Source organism: Castor canadensis, chromosome 5, assembly GCF_047511655.1.
Source record: "Castor canadensis chromosome 5, mCasCan1.hap1v2, whole genome shotgun sequence".
In the NCBI taxonomy this organism is placed as follows: domain Eukaryota; kingdom Metazoa; phylum Chordata; class Mammalia; order Rodentia; family Castoridae; genus Castor; species Castor canadensis.
In genome coordinates this window covers 155,388,146-155,407,847 of record NC_133390.1, presented here as the reverse complement: position 1 = coordinate 155,407,847, position 19,702 = coordinate 155,388,146, and the positions used below count along the sequence as shown (strand labels likewise).

At 39.6% G+C, this 19,702-nt stretch overlaps 1 protein-coding gene across 2 annotated transcripts in view; it reads right to left on the bottom strand.

Moving 5' to 3' along the window:
• Csnk2a1 (casein kinase 2 alpha 1) overlaps window positions 1-19,445 on the bottom strand; it is a 56,818-nt gene extending 37,373 nt beyond the window's left edge. The window contains exon 1 of one of the 2 annotated variants that reach the window (XM_020164650.2): window positions 19,310-19,445. The gene's annotated coding sequence lies outside the window, so the exon portion shown is untranslated. Of the gene's footprint in view, window positions 1-8,694; window positions 8,770-19,309 lie in introns of those variants that run through there. The other variant, XM_020164651.2, reaches the window with a different exon arrangement.
• Window positions 19,446-19,702: the final 257 nt, after the last annotated feature.

Below are 19,702 nucleotides of genomic sequence, written 5' to 3'. Positions count from 1 at the left end.
GAATCAATAAGAAAATAGGTTAGAAACTGTTTACAATGTACATCAAAACTATGGAAAAATGAGGAATAATATTATGAAACAGTTTAGTATACATTTTTTTTGGTGAGGGGGTACTGAGGTTTGAACTCAAGGCCCAGAGCTTGCTAGGCAGGCACTCTACCATTTGAGCCACATCACCAGCATTTTTTTGCTTTAATTATTTCTCAGGAACCAAAATCCTATCTATGCTGGGATTACAAGTGTGAATCACTACACCCTGCATAATGTTAATGGTACTAGTAGAAAAGGTGAGAAGACAGTTGAATTTCCCAGGAGCAATCAAAAACATATGCCAGAAGCCAATAATTTCCAAACAAGATCAACAGAAAGAAATCCTCAAAACATACAACAATAAAATTGCAGAAAAACCAAAAAGAAATTTGAAAACAAGAGAAAAAGATTTCATTCAAACATTAGAAAGGTTTATTTTCTAACCCAGTACAGCCAAAAAGCTTATTTTCTAACGTCAATAATGAAGCCAAAATAAATACCTGCAATGTGCTGAGAAAAAAATCAACATTAAAACTCTACCATCTCAATGCTTCTACTGTTAAGCAAATATGACTAATAGAGTATAAATGGAATAAATTATCCAGGTAAAGGACAAAGGCTGTAAGACTGGATTTAAAAGTGGAGCTATATGTGGTACACATCTATAATTTCAGCATTTAGGAGGCTAAGACAGGAGGACTGAATTTGAGACTAGCAAGAAAGACCCTGTTTCCAAAAAAAAAAAAAAAAAAAGTGCTAGGGGAATAAAGTAGAATTCTTGCCTACTAAGTGCAAGGCTCTAAGTACTGTGCCCGCTCCCCTATGGAAAAAATCAGTCTGGTATTTTCTTTTTTTGAGGGGGAGTGTTGGTGGTAGGGAGACAGCCCTACTGGGGTTTGAACTCTTGGCCTAGCAAATACTCTACCACTTGAACTACACCTACAGTCAGTTTGGCAGTTTTTCATAAAATTAAACATACTCTGATGAAGTTAAAAAATAACGAGGATTGTCACTTTATTCAGTGAAATGAAAACCTATGTCTAAACAAAAGCCTCTAATTATAGCAGCTTTATTCGTAATTACGAAAAAATGGAAAGTCAAGATGTCTAACAAGTAAAAATGGGTAAACAAATGGTGTTACAAATCATACAATGGAATACTCCCCGAGAACAAACTACTGGTTTGTGCAGCATGAGTAAGTTTCAAATGTATTTTGGTAAGTGAAAATGTCAGACTCGTAAGACTACATATTATATACTTCCATTTGAGTCTGGAAAAGACAAAACCACAGAGCTGAAGAACAAATGAGTGATTATTCCATGGCAATGTAACTGTTTTGCATAGTGCTATCTTGTACAGGTAATTTTGTAGCATCTCATAATACTGTATTCTGCAGAGTGCTCACAAATTTGAGGCCTGCCTGGGATACAGAGACCCTGTCTCAAAAAAAGAGGAGGAGGGCTGGTGGAGTGGCTCAAGTAGTAGAGTGCCTACCTAGCAAGAGTGAGGCCCTGAGTTCAAACCCAAGTATCACCAAAAAAAAGTAGAAGAGGAAACAGCCAGGCACTGGAGGCTCACCCCTGTAATCCCAGCTATTTAGGAGGCAGAGATTAGGAGGATCTGTTTGAAGCAAGCCTGGGCAAATAGTTCTGAAGACTCTATCTCGAAAAACCCCTTCACAAAAAAGGAGTGGTAGAGTGGCTCAAGGTATAGGCCCTGAGTTCAAGCCCCAGTACTGACAAAAGAGAGAGAGAGAGAGAGAAACTGGAAAATAGAGGAATTAACATCCTCTCTCTTCCCACTACTGTCATGGAGGCTGCTTACATTGGAGACAACTATACTCCCTGAATATGCAATAGGCAATAGGTAAATAGAGTAGGTTGTCCTAGACTTGCCAAAGACAGAAAATAGGCTGCAACACAGAGCAGCAAACATTTCCTGACTTTCAATTCTAAAGATATGTGAATGCCTATGTCAGTCATTGATTCTTCATACTTTCTACTTTCAAAGCATCAAGTCTATAAACAGGGTAATGTCTTTCCCATTTTACAGAAGGCAAAACCATGTAACCTCCAATGTAACAAAGACATGGCAATTTGAAGATAGTTTATCTAGATTCACAGCCCTTCATTCTGCTCTGTAGCAAAAACTGTAAATGGGACACTTGAGGATAATCTATATAGTTCACACAATACTTTAAAAAACTGAGATAAAACCTATATAACATAAAATTTACAACTCAATGTGTTTCTGAGTATTGACAATGTTCAGCAATGAACACTACTATCTTGATTATAGGACATTTTTACCACCCTAAAAAGAAACCTAATACCCCAGCCAAATCACTCCTAATACCTACCTTCCTACAATTCCTGGCAACCATTAATCTGCTTTCTGTCTCTATGGATGTGTCTGTTGCAGACACTTCATATAAATAAAATCATGTAACATACGGCTTTTTATGTCTAACTTCTATCATTTTATCAGTACTTCATTCTTTTTTTATAACTGACCCACAATATGGATATATCACATTTTTTTTCATTTTTCTTTTATTATTCATATGTGCATACAAGGCTTGGTTCATTTCTCCCCCCTGCCCCCACCCCCTCCCTTACCACCCACTCCACCCCCTCCCGCTCCCCCCCTCAATACCCAGCAGAAACTATTTTGCCCTTATCTCTAATTTTGTTGTAGAGAGAGTATAAGCAATAATAGGAAGGAACAAGGGGTTTTACTGGTTGAGATAAGGATAGCTATACAGGGCATTGACTCACATTGATTTCCTGTGTGTGGGTGTTACCTTCTAGGTTAATTCTTTTTGATCTAACCTTTTCTCTAGTTCCTGGTCCCCTTTTCCTATTGGCCTCCATTGCTTTAAGGTATCTGCTTTAGTTTCTCTGCATTAAGGGCAACAAATGCTAGCTAGTTTTTTAGGTGTCTTACCTATCCTCACCCCTCCCTTGTGTGCTCTCGTTTTTATCATGTGCTCATAGTCCAATCCCCTTGTTGTGTTTGCCCTTGATCTAATGTCCACATATGAGGGAGAACATACGATTTTTGGTCTTTTGGGCCAGGCTAACCTCACTCAGAATGATGTTCTCCAATTCCATCCATTTACCAGCGAATGATAACATTTCGTTCTTCTTCATGGCTGCATAAAATTCCATTGTGTATAGATACCACATTTTCTTAATCCATTCGTCAGTGCTGGGGCATCTTGGCTGTTTCCATAACTTGGCTATTGTGAATAGTGCCGCAATAAACATGGATGTGCAGGTGCCTCTGGAGTAACAGTCTTTTGGGTATATCCCCAAGAGTGGTATTGCTGGATCAAATGGTAGATCGATGTCCAGCTTTTTAAGTAGCCTCCAAATTTTTTTCCAGAGTGGTTGTACTAGTCTACATTCCCACCAACAGTGTAAGAGGGTTCCTTTTTCCCCCGCATCCTCGCCAACACCTGTTGTTGGTGGTGTTGCTGATGATGGCTATTCTAACAGGGGTGAGGTGGAATCTTAGTGTGGTTTTAATTTGCATTTCCTTTATTGCTAGAGATGGTGAGCATTTTTTCATGTGTTTTCTGGCCATTTGAATTTCTTCTTTTGAGAAAGTTCTGTTTAGTTCACATGCCCATTTCTTTATTGGTTCATTAGTTTTGGGAGAATTTAGTTTTTTAAGTTCCCTGTATATTCTGGTTATCAGTCCTTTGTCTGATGTATAATTGGCAAATATTTTCTCCCACTCTGTGGGTGTTCTCTTCAGTTTAGGGACCATTTCTTTTGATGAACAGAAGCTTTTTAGTTTTATGAGGTCCCATTTATCTATGCTATCTCTTAGTTGCTGTGCTGCTGGGGTTTCATTGAGAAAGTTCTTACCTATACCTACTAACTCCAGAGTATTTCCTACTCTGTCTTGTATCAACTTAAGAGTTTGTGGTCTGATATTAAGATCCTTGATCCATTTTGAGTTAATCTTGGTATAGGGTGATATACATGGATCTAGTTTCAGTTTTTTGCAGACTGCTAACCAGTTTTCCCAGCAGTTTTTGTTGAAGAGGCTGCTACTTCTCCATCGTATATTTTTAGCTCCTTTGTCAAAGATAAGTTGCTCATAGTTGTGTGGCTTCATATCTGGATCCTCTATTCTGTTCCACTGGTCTTCATGTCTGTTTTTGTGCCAGTACCATGCTGTTTTTATTGTTATTGCTTTGTAATATAGTTTGAAGTCAGGTATTGTGATACCTCCTGCATTGTTCTTTTGACTGAGTACTGCCTTGGCTATTCGTGGCCTCTTGTGTTTCCATATAAATTTAACAGTAGATTTTTCAATCTCTTTAATGAATGTCATTGGAATTTTGATGGGAACTGCATTAAACATGTAGATTACTTTGGTGAGTATCGTCATTTTTACTATGTTGATTCTACCAATCCATGAGCATGGGAGATCTCTCCACTTTCTATAGTCTTCCTCAATCTCTTTCTTCAGAAGTTTATAGTTTTCCTTGTAGAGGTCTTTCACATCTTTTGTTAGGTTTACACCTAGGTATTTGATTTTGTTTGAGGCTATTGTAAATGGAATTGTTTTCATACATTCTTTTTCCGTTTGCTCATTGTTAGTGTATAGAAATGCTAATGATTTTTCTATGTTGATTTTAGGATATATCACATTTTACTTATCCATTCATCAGCTGATAGACATTTGGGTTGTTTCTACTTTTTGGCTACTAAGAACATTGCTATAATATTTCTGTACAATTTTCAGTGTTTTTTAAAAAGTGTATTATTTCTTAAGGTGGACTATGCATTAAAATTTTTCATAAATATTTTTTAAAGTGACAGTTTCAGTTAGTTTTTTTCTTTTCTTTCTTTTTTTTTTTTCTGTGGTACTGGGGTTTGAATTGAAGACTTCCTTGCTTTCTAGGCAAATACTCTAACACTTGAACAATACCTTCAGCCTTAATTTTATTTTTCAAAAGGAGGGAAAGTTGGTAGGTCAATCTGTTCAATAACAATGGACTCGTTACTCCTGATCTGACACAAACCAATGATTTAAAACAATCATTTGGATCTGGTGAGCTGTAAGTAACCAAGGACTGGCTCTTGGGGGTTTGACTGATTAAAGTACAATATATTTACAGGCAAAATACCAAGGCAAAACCCATTGAACAATGAACAGACACTTAAACAATGAAAGACAGGAATGTAAAATAGGTCATGTTAAGGAGAGGGTAGTAGCAGGAGGGGAAGGGGAAATGTGGTTGAGGTACTTTCTACACATTTATGAATATGGAACACTAAAACCAGTCAAAATCATTTAAAGAAGGGAAGTGGGGCAAGAGGGAGAAAAATGGAGGGGATAAACCAAACTGGGGTACAATATATGGAAATGGAAATGTCACAATGAAATCCCCTGCACAACTATCATATACTAATAAAAATGTTTAAAAACTGGCTCTTTTAAAATACACCCACTGGAAATGCCCCATGTAAACCTCAGCAGCTCTATTTATTTATCTCTTACTGACCTGACTCCTGAAGGCCCTTCAGTTATCAGTATCTACTGATACTGATATGCAAATCTAGAAATATATTTAAAAACAATAAAAAGGGGAGACAATTACTTGGATTATACAAATTATAGCACTGAACTAAGTGCAAGTGGCTCACATCTATAATCCTAGCTACTTCGGAGGCAGAGATCAGGAGGATGGAGGTTCAGTCCAGGCAAATAGTTCATAAGACCCTATCTTGAAAATACTCAACACAAAAAAGGGCTAGCAGAATGGCTCAAGTGGTAAGAGCACCTGCCTATCAAGTGTGAGGCCCTAAGTTCAAACCCCAGAACTGCTAAAAACAAACAAAAACTTTGCAAGGCCTGGCAGAGTGGCTCAAGTTATAGACTTGCCTGCCTAGCAAGTCTGGCAAGTGTGAAGACTCTGATTTCAAGCCCCAGAGCCACCAAAAAATAACTTTAAAAAACCTCTAGTAACCCCAAAAAATTATGCCACTGAAAAATGTATTACAAAATACCAGGTACATAAATACATGTATTTATTTATTTTTTGTGGTGCTGGGGTTTGCACTCAGGACCTATACCTTAAGCCTCTCCACCAGCCCTTTTTTGGTGAAGGGTTTTTTTTGGAGATAGGGTCTCTCCAACTATTTGCCCAGGCTGGTTTCGAACCTTGATACTTCTGACCTCTGCCTCCTGAGTAGAGATAACTACAGGCGTGAGCCACTGCCACCCAGCTAGCATGTGCACATATTTTTTGAAGAAAGATTTATTATAGGCTTAGAGGGATCTCTGAACCAACAGCAAAATTAATAATTGCTGAGTCAGACAAATAAGAAATGTAGCAGGTCTGTGTGTGTGGTGGCGAAGACTGAATACAGGGCCTTGTGCACTCAAAGCATGTGCTCTACCTCTGAGCTTTACCAGCAGCCTGGAAATGTACATTTTTAACATTGTAGAAGTCCCATTTAAACAGGTTAATTTGGGGGTGTGGCTCAAGCAGTAGAGTGCCTGCCCATCAACAGCAGACACGAAGCCCTGAGTTCAAACTCCCAATACTACAAAAAAAAGTTAACTTGGTAATTTACATAAAATACCTTAAAAATTAAACTAAGTACATCTCATTCTTTCTTGAAGAAACTGAGGGAGGTAATGTAGCATGGGCTTCAATTCATATTCCAGTGTAAAACTCCAGCTTGATGAATGATTAACAAAAGCCAGCTTCAGAAAAGATGGGGTGTGTGAGGGAAGGGTACTGGGGATGAAGAGGATGGACGCACTCTACACACATACATATGAAGACAGCATAATGAAACCTAGGGACACTGTTTGAAGAAGAGGGAGGAGAACAAGAAAATGGAGATACAACGGAAGGTGTGGTGTGAATTTGTTCAAGGACTATTGTATGCATGTTAGGATTATCATGAAATCCCCTCATATTCAAAATAAAATTCAAAAATAAAATTTAAAAATAGATACAGTGACTTTCCAATTTAGACAGGTAAGGCAACAAATTTATAAAAGTTAAATTTATTTTTGCCTCATTTTACTGCTAAAGAAGGAAAAATAACTTGGCATGCACAGGACCCTGGATTTGCGAAACTCAAACAAAAAACTTGAATTTCTCCACATGTATCCAGTCTTAAATCTTTAAGTCTTACATTTTTAAGCATAACACTTAAAATGTGGAAAGAAATTACTTGAGGGGTGAAAGAGACACCTTTCTAAACTTGAAGGTAAGATTATTATACTATTTGTATGGCAAACTGGGGTAAATGGTCAAGACTGCTTCCATTTGGGCTGGCAAAGTGGCTCTAGCAAGGCCTTGAGTTCAAACTCCAGTACAAAAAAAAAAAAAAAACTTCTCCCAATCAAAGGTCATGGATGCACTGTTCCCTATACAAGTGTCCAAAGGTCTTAGAGGACAAGCATCTCAGCACATTTGTAACTCTCCAACACAGTACACTGGCTAAGAAATTCTGGCTTAAATAAGTCATGGCAATCATGACCTGAATAGCCAAAACACATGCAGAAGGCTGATAAAACTATTTAGCAGCCTTCTTCTGGAAGACCATATACTTGGAGGTTACCTCACTGGCACAAAGAAATATGAACACAGAATATGAATAAGCCAAAACAAAACAGGTAATGATTTAAAAATGTAAAATTAAATAAAAAATTTCCCCTTTCATGTTATCTTGATTCTCTTCGCCTTTTTCAGTTTAAGGTGGTAACCATGGCCAACAATGTTCTCACTTCTCAAACTAATACCATGTAAGTAGTGGTATTTTTGCTCAAGTTGGGGAGAAAATACAGATGAAAAAAGTTGACAGCTAGCTCCTTGACACCTCTCTTTCACCTTTAAATTTAAAAATTCCAAGTACACAATGAATTAAGAAAACTACCTGTTTGAAGCTAAAAGAATCAATTCTTTCTGGTTCTATTGAATAACAGAAGTATTCACAACAGCTGATAATGCAGCTTAGTGGTAGAGCACTTTCTCAGCATGCACAAGGTCCTGAGTTTGATCTCCAGCACTATCAATCAGTAAGTAAAACACAATTACACTTTAAAGCTGGGTGTGGCTGGGAGTATAGCTCAAGTTGGTAGAATGTTGGCCTAGCATGTACAAGACCCTGGGATTCAATTCCCACGACTGGGGGTAGGGGGTGGAAGGATTCAGAATCGTTCCATAAATCAGGCACAGTGGCACACATTTGTAATTCCAGCCCTCAGGAGGTGGAGGCAGGAGGATTGCAAATTTGAGGACAGCCTGGTTAAAAAGCAAGAGCCTATTTCAAAAAGAGAAAAATCACAGTGCCTGATAATTTATAGTTACTGCTTGTATAAACTGGCAGGACATTATAATCCTATCATACAACTGGAGCCTTTTCCTTTTATTCTTACTTACAAAATATGAAACATTCTTATTTTAAAAGGCAACACACAGCATTTCTAACATAAAACAAAGAGGGGAAAACAAAAAGCATGAGCAAAGTGATACAGCAAAACTGGAGGATCTTCCAATGAAATGAGTGGTTTATAAGAAAGCCCAATAGTTCTCCCTAAAAACCTAACAGAAATTTATAGTATTGTCTGCTACAATACAAAACATAATAAATGGTCACAGAAGCCATGATCTGAGTACTATACCTTTTGATCAGCCAACACAAGCAAAATAAAGTCACAATGTGAAACTTTATTACACTGGCCACCATCCTCTGGAACCTAAAGATGGAAAACTTCATTTGAGACCTACAGTAATCTAAAGCAGAACCCAGCATTTGTGTTTATAATAATTACTGCTACCATCTGAATGTCTCACAAAACTAGGCACAGTATGAGATGCATACTCTGTTAGAAGTAAACAGATTCAGAGGTTAAATAACCTACCCCAACTTACAGATTACTAACTGGAGGACAGATTTAAACCCAGGTCTATTTAGGATTCAAGACCTACACAGGTCCTTTTTATTAAATTCAACACTATTTCCTTAATTCTGCAGGCAAGGTGCAAGAGATGAGGTGAGTTTCAACAAACGGGTTTCTTCTCTTATCTGAATGATCCTGTCATTAGTCAGAATTGTATAAAAACTCGGTTTTAAAACATGGCATAAACGCTAGATGCCTTAGTGGCTCATGCCTATAATGTTGTCTACTTGGGAGACTGAGATGAGGAAGATTGCAAGGTCAGCCCAAGCAAATAGTTCACCAGACCCCCACCACCAAAATAATCAGAGCAAAATAGACTGGAGGTATGGCTCAAGTGGTAGAGCACCTGCTTTACAAACAAAAAGCCCTGAGTTTACACCCCAGTCAGAGGGCTGGAGGAATGGCTGAAGTGGTAGAGTGCCTTCCTAGTGAGCATTAGGCCCTCAGTTCAAACCCCAGTGCTACCAAAAATAAGTAAGTAAATAAGCAAGCCCCAATACCACCAAAAAAAAAAAAAAAGATAAAACATGGAAAAGTTTGGGCTAGGGGAATGGTTGAAGTGGCACAGCACCTGCTTAGCAAGTCTAAGACCCTTAGTTCAAACCCCAGTATCTTTTAAAATAAAAAAAGAGGGAAAGGCTTTTCTATGTGACTTCCAAGGAAAATTATCCTGATAAATGTTTTCCAGAAACTGTCAGAGGATGCCTGTTTAAAAAAAAAACACTAGGCTCACAATTACATGTAACAAGGGAATATATGTAGCTGCAGGTGAAAAGTTTAAGTTCTTAGCTGTGGTATTTGACAATTCTTCACTACCTTTAAGTGTGACATGCATCATTTTGGAAGGAAAAATAAACTGGTCAGGAAGACATGAATAAAAGCAAATGATGAAAATATTTTGACACTGATCGTCTCATAATAAATTATATAGAAAAATACATGCTTGAATACTTACTATTTTAATTGCTAGGCAATAAAATGTTTCTATTTTTTAAAAACATGAGGACAACTCCACCAGAGATGGTTCATTTGTAGTTATTGAATATAATCATAAATATTCAACTTGAAAGTACCAATAAAGACATGTTCCAGCACTGCCTAGGGAGTTTATGTCTTAAGAATACAGAGCATGCTGGGCTCCGGTGGCTCAAGCCTGTTATCGTAGCTACTCAGGAGGAAAAGATCAGGAGGATTGTGGTTCGAAGCCAGCCTGGCAAACAGTTCAAAAGACCCTATCTCGAAAAAATCCAACACAAAAAAGGGCTGGCGTCAGGAAGCAGAGATCGATCAGGAGGATCACAGTTTGAAGCTAGCCCAAGCAAATAGTTCACGAGACCCTATCTTGAAAAACCCTTCCCAAAAATAGGGCTGGTGGATTAGCTCAAGGTGAAGGCCCTGAGTTCAAACCCCAGTACCACAAAAGAAAAAAAGAAATATACAGAGCAGGCTAGGCACATATCAGTGATACAGAGCATGCTAAGCAGAAGCCTTGGGTAAATACCCAGCATCACAAAATAAAAAAACAAAAAAACTCCAGCAAACAAGAAAGCAAGTTGGTGAGAGAGAAGGACAGAGAAGATGTTTAATGCAGGAAGAATCCTCCTGCAAACATGTCCCTAATATGCAGTTCTCAATTCCCAAACTGTGAGTACAGTATCACTGATAAGATCTTTAGTCCATATCCACATGCCCATAGGTGAGCAGACCTAAAATTTTTCCTGAGTCTGCAAGAGTAACTTCTCTATCTAGAAGCAAGAGAATCCTACACTAGCCAAGACTAGTAACTATTCTGGCAATAACACAGCATACCTGAGGGATTGAAGCAATCTACATGGGGTGGGGCTTACATATTGATCCACCTCTCAGCAACAATTCAGTACCTCCATCCACCCAGCAGGCTACACCAAAAACAGGAAGTACAAGTCAAAACTCTCATTAAAAAAATAAGAACTTAGGGGGGAGAAATGACCCAAGCCTTGTATGCACATATGAATTAAAAAAAAAAAAAAAAAACTCTTGGCAGCAGAAAATGAAAATAAAAGAGCAAAGAATAGCAGCATCAGCAATACACACTGTCTTCATTAACAAAGAAGGGAATGAACCAATGTTAGTTGGGCTAGGCATTTCATAAATTAGCTCTTTAAATCTTCATAGTAATCCTGATGTAAGAATATTACTGGTGCTTTCGTTATTAATCTTCACAAGACCTTTGAAGTTAAGGGCTACTAAACCTCATTTCACAGATGAAGAAACTGAACATTAGTAAATTGCCCAAGACAGTGTTATTTCAATTGTAGACATGAGAAAACTCAGGCTATGGATGTTACATGAGCTTCCCCCAACTCTCAGTCTACATGTAGTTCTTTCCCATCAACCCCCTGCCTTCACCTTCCTACCAGCAATCTCAGTCAATTCTAAATTCCACTCCACCTCTCATCCCTTAATTCCTATAGTTGTTTTAGAAGTTATATCTAAGTAAGAGTTTCACAAGGCAACACGTCTGAAAGCTACTAAATTGTGAGCTTGAGAGCAAAAACAATCTGGAGATCCTTAGCACAGGACCTGACAGGTATGTAGCAGGAAGTCAGGGGCTGCTGAATGAACAGCTTTTGAATGGTTAAAAAACTCAATAGCCCAAAATGGCTGTATTTTCTGAAATGACATGATGCACTTTTTAATGAAAATTTGCCCATGGGGGAGGGGGGTTCTCTAGGTGGTCCAGGGTGGCCATGAACTTGACATCTTCCTGCCTCAGGCTCTTAGTGTGGGGATTACAGGCATATACAACCAGCCCTGCTAACCCATTCTTTTCTTTGGTGGCACTGGGGTTTGAACGAGGCCTCATGCTTGGTAGGTAGGCACTCTTTACCACTTAAGCCAGTCCACCAGTTCTTTTTTTGTGATGGGTTTTTTCCAGATAGGATCTTGTGAACTATTTGCCTAGGGCTGGCTATTTTTATTTTGGATGATCATGAGGGTTGAACTCAGGACCTCATGCTGCCAGGGAGGTGCTCTACAACTTGAGCCACACCTCCAGTCTTTTTTGCTTTAGTTATTTTGGGGATGTCAATTTATGCCGTGGCTCACCTGTACTGTGATCCTATTTAGGCTTCCCTCATAGTTGGGACGACATGCCCAGCTTTTTATCAGTTAAGATAGGGGGAAAGGAGGGGGGTGTCTATCTTTTTTTGCCTGGTCTGGTCTCAAAACTAGATCCTCCCATAGTAACCCAAGTAGCTGGGATAACAGACGTGAGCTAACACATCCAGCTATTTTTTTTTTTTTAAAGACAGGATCTCCCTATGTAGCCCAGGTGGGGCAGAACTCATTCTGTAGTCCAGGATGGCATCAAACTCACAATCCTCTAGCCGTAGCCTCCCAAACGTTGGGATTACAGGCATGTACCATTGCCCATTCATTTTTAACAGGGTGGCTGTCTTAAAATTCATAGAACATTAGTGAAACAGCTAAATTAAGAAATGAACATTAGAGCAGTGATCATAACTTTAGAAAAATTCCAAGTGTTCACTTTTCTAAGCAGTCTAAAATGTTCCTGCTAATAAAAACAAGTCAGAAAGATTCACAAGACCAGAAAGCGTTAAAGAGAACGGAATAGCCAATATAAGAACATCTGAGATGTGACACACACAAAATTATGAAAGATTAATCTAATCCTATTTAACCCTAAAATCCTCACTTCAGATAACAATATTTTCCACAAGAAAAAATTACCATCACTAATGTGAAAAAAAAAAAAAAAAAAAAAGATTGCCCGTTATAGCAACTGTTGCTAAGTAGTTTTGGGTTTTTTTTTTTTTTTTTTTTTTTAATGTCTGAGACTGAATTTGTAGAAACTAATGAAATGCCATTCCGAGCTATACCTGTGAGTCTGTGAGTTCTTTTACCCAGTTTTTTTTTGGGAGGTGGTTCTACTGAGGTTTGAACTCAGGGTCTCATGCTTGCTAGGCAGGCACTCTACCACTTGAGTTCACCAGCCCAATTCCAAACTTTTTAAAGACTCAATCCTTGATTTCTATAACATTTTAAGAAAAGAAAAAAGAAGAGTATCCTTAATCAACAACTATACCTTCTGAATTCTACTCCGAAGCACATACTTTTTAAAATTATCAATTGTCTACAACACAACACAAACACATCCTCTGTTACAATGACAGCAGACACTTTTTCTTAATAATCATAGAAGAATTTCTTCATCTGAAAAGCAACCTGGCCTAGATTTCTATTAAGAAACTACACTTGGGAGACTGAGGCAGGATTCCAAGTTCAAGGCCAGCCTGAGCTACATGGTGAGACCTTGCCTCAAAAGAAGGAAAAGTAATATGTTACTTTTGAAATACCCATCTTAGCAACCCAAAGAAATTTAGGTGTAAGAACACAATACTCTTATGAAACAAACTTGGCCCCAATCACTCAGTGATTGGCAACAGATGAAATATTAAATCTGTTCTTTTCATTTTAAACCAAGTATCACAAGCATTATTATTACCTGAAAAATGCTCTGTCCTTACCTAACTCAATGGAAAACTTAGTTTTCAGTTTCTGAACTTGTATAAATTAAACCATAAAAGTTATCATACAACTGTCCAAAGTTATCATAAATCTTATAAACAGTTAACATTTTGGGGGCCTCTCTGTTAGGTACCAGGTTATATGCATTATCTCAATTAATCCTTACAAAGACCCTATGGGGAAACAGGCAGAGAGAGATAAAGCAGCTAGTCCCAGTAATACTTAGGAAAGAGGCAAGACAGGATGATCAGGAAATACAGTTCGAAGGACTCTTCACTACCTGAACCAAGATTCTTTGGCCAGCTCTAGAGCTAACACATCTTGGTCAAACACTTAAACCTTCAGATAGTCCAAACTTCCTTACTCTAAACCAAAGTCCAACAGATAATCTCCAAAGTCCTTCTTACCCTGATATACTGACTTCTATCATCTTTCTATTCACATAATAAAAAGAAATGGTCTTATTTCCTTCATGCTCTGACTGGTACACATTTTATGAATCCAATCGAGGAAATTAGTAAAGAACAAAAAAGACTTTGCCAGGTGTCAGTGGCTCATGTCTATAATTCTGACTACTTGGGAGGTGGCAATTGGGAGGATCAAGTTCAGGGCCAGCCTGGACAAATAGTTGGAGAGAATCTCATCTCCAAAATAACCAAAGCAAAATGGACTAGAGGTATGGCTCAAGCAGTAAGAGTACCTGGTCTGTAAGCGCTAAACCCTGAGTTCAAACCCCAGTACACACACACACACACACACACACACACACACACACACACACACACAGACTTCTTAAAAGCTAGAAACTGCATTCTATAGTTATGATTGCTAAATCTGATTCTTAACCTCAAATGATAATGACGGGGGAAAAAAATCTTTCATGTTTGGTTTTGAAAGATGGCAAAACAAATAGACCACTGTTTAATTAATTTACAAAAATATGGCTCATTTCCATGTCCAAAATATAGTAAATGTTTTAAAGACATTGTCATATAAGCCTACTGATTTATTCAGTAATAAAAATTAAGGAAGAAGTGGGCACCAGTGGCTCATGCCTATAATCTTAGCTACTCAGGAGGCAGAGATCAGGAGGAACACAGTTGAAGCAAGCCCAGGGAAATAGTTCGAGAGACCCTATCTTAAAAAAAACCTTCACAAAAAAGGGCTGGTGGAGTGGTTCAAGGTGTAGGTCCTGAATTCAAGCCCCAGTACCACAAAAAAAAAAAAAAAAAGTAAAAGAAAAAGGGAGGAAATTATGTCATTTATCCAAGAAGTTTATTATAGAAATAGAAGAATCACCAATTTGTAGAAATCCTACCAAAATGGTCCAGTGCTCTAGAATCTACATTTTAGACTCTACATTTCTAGATTCATCTAGCCCCTTCAAACTGTATCCAAGGACAATAATAGAATATTTTGTTTATTTAGGTGGTACTGGCATTTAAATTCAGGGCCTCACTTGCTAAGCAGGTGCTCTACTGCTTGAGCCACTCACCAGCTCAGTAATATTTAAACATCAAGGAAGAAGCATGGGTTCCGCTCAACACCACTGTTCTGTGAAGTCTTCTAAGACCAAATCACTTTACAGAATTATCTTTGCTGCTTTTTTCTCTAGAAAATTGTCCTCAGAGATCCCAAAATAAAACCAGCAAAACCCAGTATTAGTTTTTTCTTACTGCCAAAACAAATTGTCACAAACAAAACAACACAAATTTATTCTCATTTTCTATAGGCCAGAAGTCCAATGAGCTCAACTGTGTCTCACAAAGCCAAAATCAAGGTGGATTCCTTGTTGGAAACCAGCAGAAAATAAGCTCCCTGCTCATTTAATTTGTTAGCTAAACTTAGTTCCTTGTAGTTGTAGGACTGAGGTCCTCATTCCTTTGCTGGTAGTCAGATGGGGGCTGGCCTTGATACTAGAGAATATAGCATTTATGTATCTTCCCCTTCAGTAATGGCAGGCTTAATTCTTCTGGTGCATCAAATCTAACTTTAGCCTCATCTCTCTGACTTTAGCCAGAGAAAGTTTTCTGGTTTTAAGATCTCATGTAATGACACTGGACCCACTGAAAAAAATCCAGAATAATCTTCCTATTTTAAGATCGTTAGCCTTACAAGTCCCTTCTGCTACATAACATTCAGAATCCAGGGACTAGAGTACAGACATCTCAGAGCATCATTCTGTCTACCACACTCCACGCTCTGGCTTCCAAAGAGTCACATCTCTACCATATGCAAAATACATTCATCCCATTGCAAGTTCCCCGAAGGTCTCATACCACACTACAGCATCATCTCAAAGTCCAAAAATCTCATCTAAAGCTTGTCAATTAAAAAGTTGCAGATATCATCCTTTAATTCGGGTGTGGGAGGTTCTGGAACACATTAAGTACAATACCTGGGCCATAATTCCTTTAAAAAAAAAAAAGTTATCCGCACCCAACATACTACGACAAGAAGGGCATAGGGTAATAGTTATATTTTAGTTCAAATGAGTAAAATGTGAAAGGAAACATGTCCAAAGTAATTTCAAAACTCAGGCAAAATCCATTCCATTACATAGTTGGGAAGAAGCCTCTGCAGCTTTTTGCTCTATTCCTCTGGGCTCTTGGTTCCACCTGAGTCACCCTTCTTTTTTATGAAAAGCAGCACATTCACATGTGAGTAGTTTTCTCAGCTTGTTTCTTGTCAGTAGAAGGATCCAACAACCATATTTCATTTCTTACTTTCTGTCTCTTTCAACTGAAACTAGCATGGTTTCTGCTGGCATAAAATTATCAAGAATGTAGTGGGCTTTGCATGAATTTCAAAGAGGTTTACTACCTTAGAAATACATCTATAAAAAAACAGCTGTACCTTAAACATTATGCTTGAAAATCTCCTCAGTTAAATATCCAAGTTTATCACTGCCTTCCACATAAGACACAGTATACAATTGTGCTAAGCGTATTTGCCACTATGTAACAAGAATCCCCTCTCTGCCAGTTTCCAGTAACATGCACCACACTTCAATCTGAGCCCTCACTAAGTAAGTCATTAACATCCAAATTCCTACTAGCAATCTGTTCCAGGTCTTTTCTATCATTCTCCTCAAAATTCTTGTAACGTCCAACCAATGCGACTCCATTTTCAGGTAACAGTAGCCCACTCCCAGCACCAAAATCTATACTAGTGTTCTTACTGCTCCCATAATACATTACCACAAAGGCTTACAATATCACAAATTTATTATCTCACATTTCTGTAGTTTGTAATTTGGGTAAACTTGTCTAGATCTTCTGCTTAGGACATCAAGGCCAAAATCAAGGTGTTTGGAAAGCTGTATTTCTTGTTATAAACTCTGGGGCAGAAACCACTTCCAAGCTTATTCAGATTGTTGGTCAAGTTCAGTTCCTTGTGGCTGCAGGACTGAGGTCTCCATTCCCTTGCTGGCTGTCAGATACTGGAGTCTCCAACATTCCTTCTCATACTTCACATATGGCCCTCTCTAACAAGAGCAAATGGAGTCCCTCTTATGCTTCAAATCTCTGATTTCGCCTGTCCATCTCTGATTCCTCCTGTCCATCTCTGATTCCAACTAGAGAAAATTCTCTGCTTTTAAAGGCTCAGATGATCAGTGGGCCTACCCAGAAGATCAAGGAAAATGTTCCTATTTTAAGAGCCTTAACTTTAATTGTATCTTCAAAGTCTCCTGCCCCATAACATACTTGTAGGTTCTAAGGATTAAATCTAGGGTATGGAGTGGAGTGTTATTCTGACTATCACAACTCAAATTCTAACACTCTGAACTTGTTTTCTAAGGAAACCTTCCTTTTCTTTAAAACAACATGCGACAGGCCAGGTGCCAGTGGCTCACACCTGCAATCCTAGCTCCTTGGAAGTCTGAGATCTGGGGGATGGTGGCTCAAGGCCAGCCCCAGCAAATAGTTTGGGAGACCCCCATCTACAAAAATATCCAGAACAAGGTGGGCTGGAGGATGGCTCAAGCAATAGAGCATCTGCTTTACAAGTATGAACACCTAATTTAAAACCCAAGTAGCACCAAAAAAAAAAAATTAAAGTAATACGTGACATAAAGGACCTGAGTTCAAACCCTAGTACCGCCAAAAATAAAATAACATGTGCCATAAAGGTGTATGTGCAGAAATAGAGACAATAATAAAAGCAAAGCCTCATCCTGGAAGAGAATGGGTAGGCAACAGGAGAACTAAAGGTACAATGTGAGAAAGAAGCTGCCATCTGTTTCCTCCTCAAATAGCAAGGCAATTCTCCCATAACTCAGAAATCAATCAGTGTTTCACCTTCAATGCATACTTTTCTGTTCCTCTTTTAAGGAAAAGTTGCCACAGGGTAACCTATCTTTGCAACCATTAATAAAATCAATCTAAGTAAATATCCAACCTTCTTTCCTCAAGCTCACACCCTCCTCCAATAGCGAATGAAAGCCAAATATTTCAAAGTCATAGAAGGACAAACTTGCCCTGGTAAGACTGCAGGCAAACTTTTCAAAATGATAAGGAAGAGATCTAGTGTTGGTCCCGGACTATAAAGCCAGTTAAACCAACTGATTTGCAGTAACTACTGAGATAATTTCTGATGCCATTCTTGAAAATAAACTTTACCTAGAACTCCAAATATACCACCTAGCCCCTTTAATAACAGTGACATGTAAGACATATTATTGGGCACTACTACCTGCCAGGCACTGTGGTGAGCACTTGATACAAATTACCTTATTTACTTCCTTGCCACAAACTTATGAACTAAGAAATCTCACCACCCACATTTTACAGATAGGATAACTGAGGCTTACAGAGATTAGGTCACACAGCTAAATGGTAGAGGCAGAGGCCCTGGTATTTGAGAACCTGAAAAGTCTAGTTCTAACGACTGGCCTGTACTGCCACTCCTTAGATGGAATGAGTTTCCAACTCCGGGGAGGAAAAAAATTCTTCCCTTAATTTTATTTCATTTCCTTTCCCCATGCCCCTTTCTCAGAACTCCTTCCTCCCCCACAAAAGCAAAAGTGAAGAAGCAATTATCCTGACCCTGACTTTGCTTCCCTAAAACAAACTACACAAGCTCCACCCACCACCTGCCTAACCTGATTATGTTCCAACACTGCAAAAACCTAACGAGAAATAAAATCTAAAAGTCTTCCTCTTTTAAAGGGTCACCAACATATGTATACGCTCAGCCAGCTTTTCATACTCCATACTTGGTCCTTGTCAACACGAGGCCAAAAACTAGCCTTCAACCCCAACTCCACCAGTTCTGCTCCACTTGGTGGTTCCCTGCCACCCCGCCCGAGATGCCCTCCACTGCTCACTCAGTATGCAGGTGGGAGGCTCGGCCCCGCCCAGAGGGACCCTAGGGAGGCCCCGACTCCAGCTGCCCCGCTCCGCGGGAGGCTTAACGCCACCATACCCAGCAGGCACCACTCCTTCGGCACCTTCCCACAGCATCCCCATGGCCCCACCCCTAAAGCTCCCTTCCCCCTCTGACGACCCCCCCACGTCCAAGTTACCCCTCAGTCTCCGCCCAGTCTAACCACCCTTCTGCAAGAAGCTGGAGTACAACAGCCGGTTCCCACCCTCGCATCGGCCTCTGCCTTGCTCTCCGCCCTGGGGGGTGGCCCCGGGCCTCCCAGATGGACTGCAGGGGCCTGGGCTGGTGGGGGGGCAGCAAGGGAAGGCTATAGGCCGCTCGGGAGTCTACTGGGAGCATGAGAGGCAGTCGCACCCTCCGCCCCATCTTGGATCCACCCCCACCCAACAACAACATCGCCTGGTGGCTCCCACGGTACCTGTGGTGGAAGCGGCAGCAGCGGCGGCCACTCTCCCCTCTCCTCACACAGACAATATGGCGGCGACGGAGGAGGAGACACACGGCTCGGCCGCCAGCCGCAGGGACCAGAGCGAGGCTGCAGCCTCCGCTGCCGGAAGCGGAAGCCCCCTCCTATAAGGAGGCGTGGCAAGTCACTTCCGGCTCCGCCCTCAGCGGAATCTAGCTGAGCGCGGCCATGCTGGGATGTCCTATTGCATCCCTGAAGGTTCAGTTAGTAGACTGTGGAGCAATGGAAAGAATTCTCAATGTTGAGGATAATAACGAAACTTCTAATAATTAAGAACATTTTATTTCAGCACCTGTACTAACTGACGAGAGAGAACACGAGCCTCCCACTAGGCGTACAGTTGGT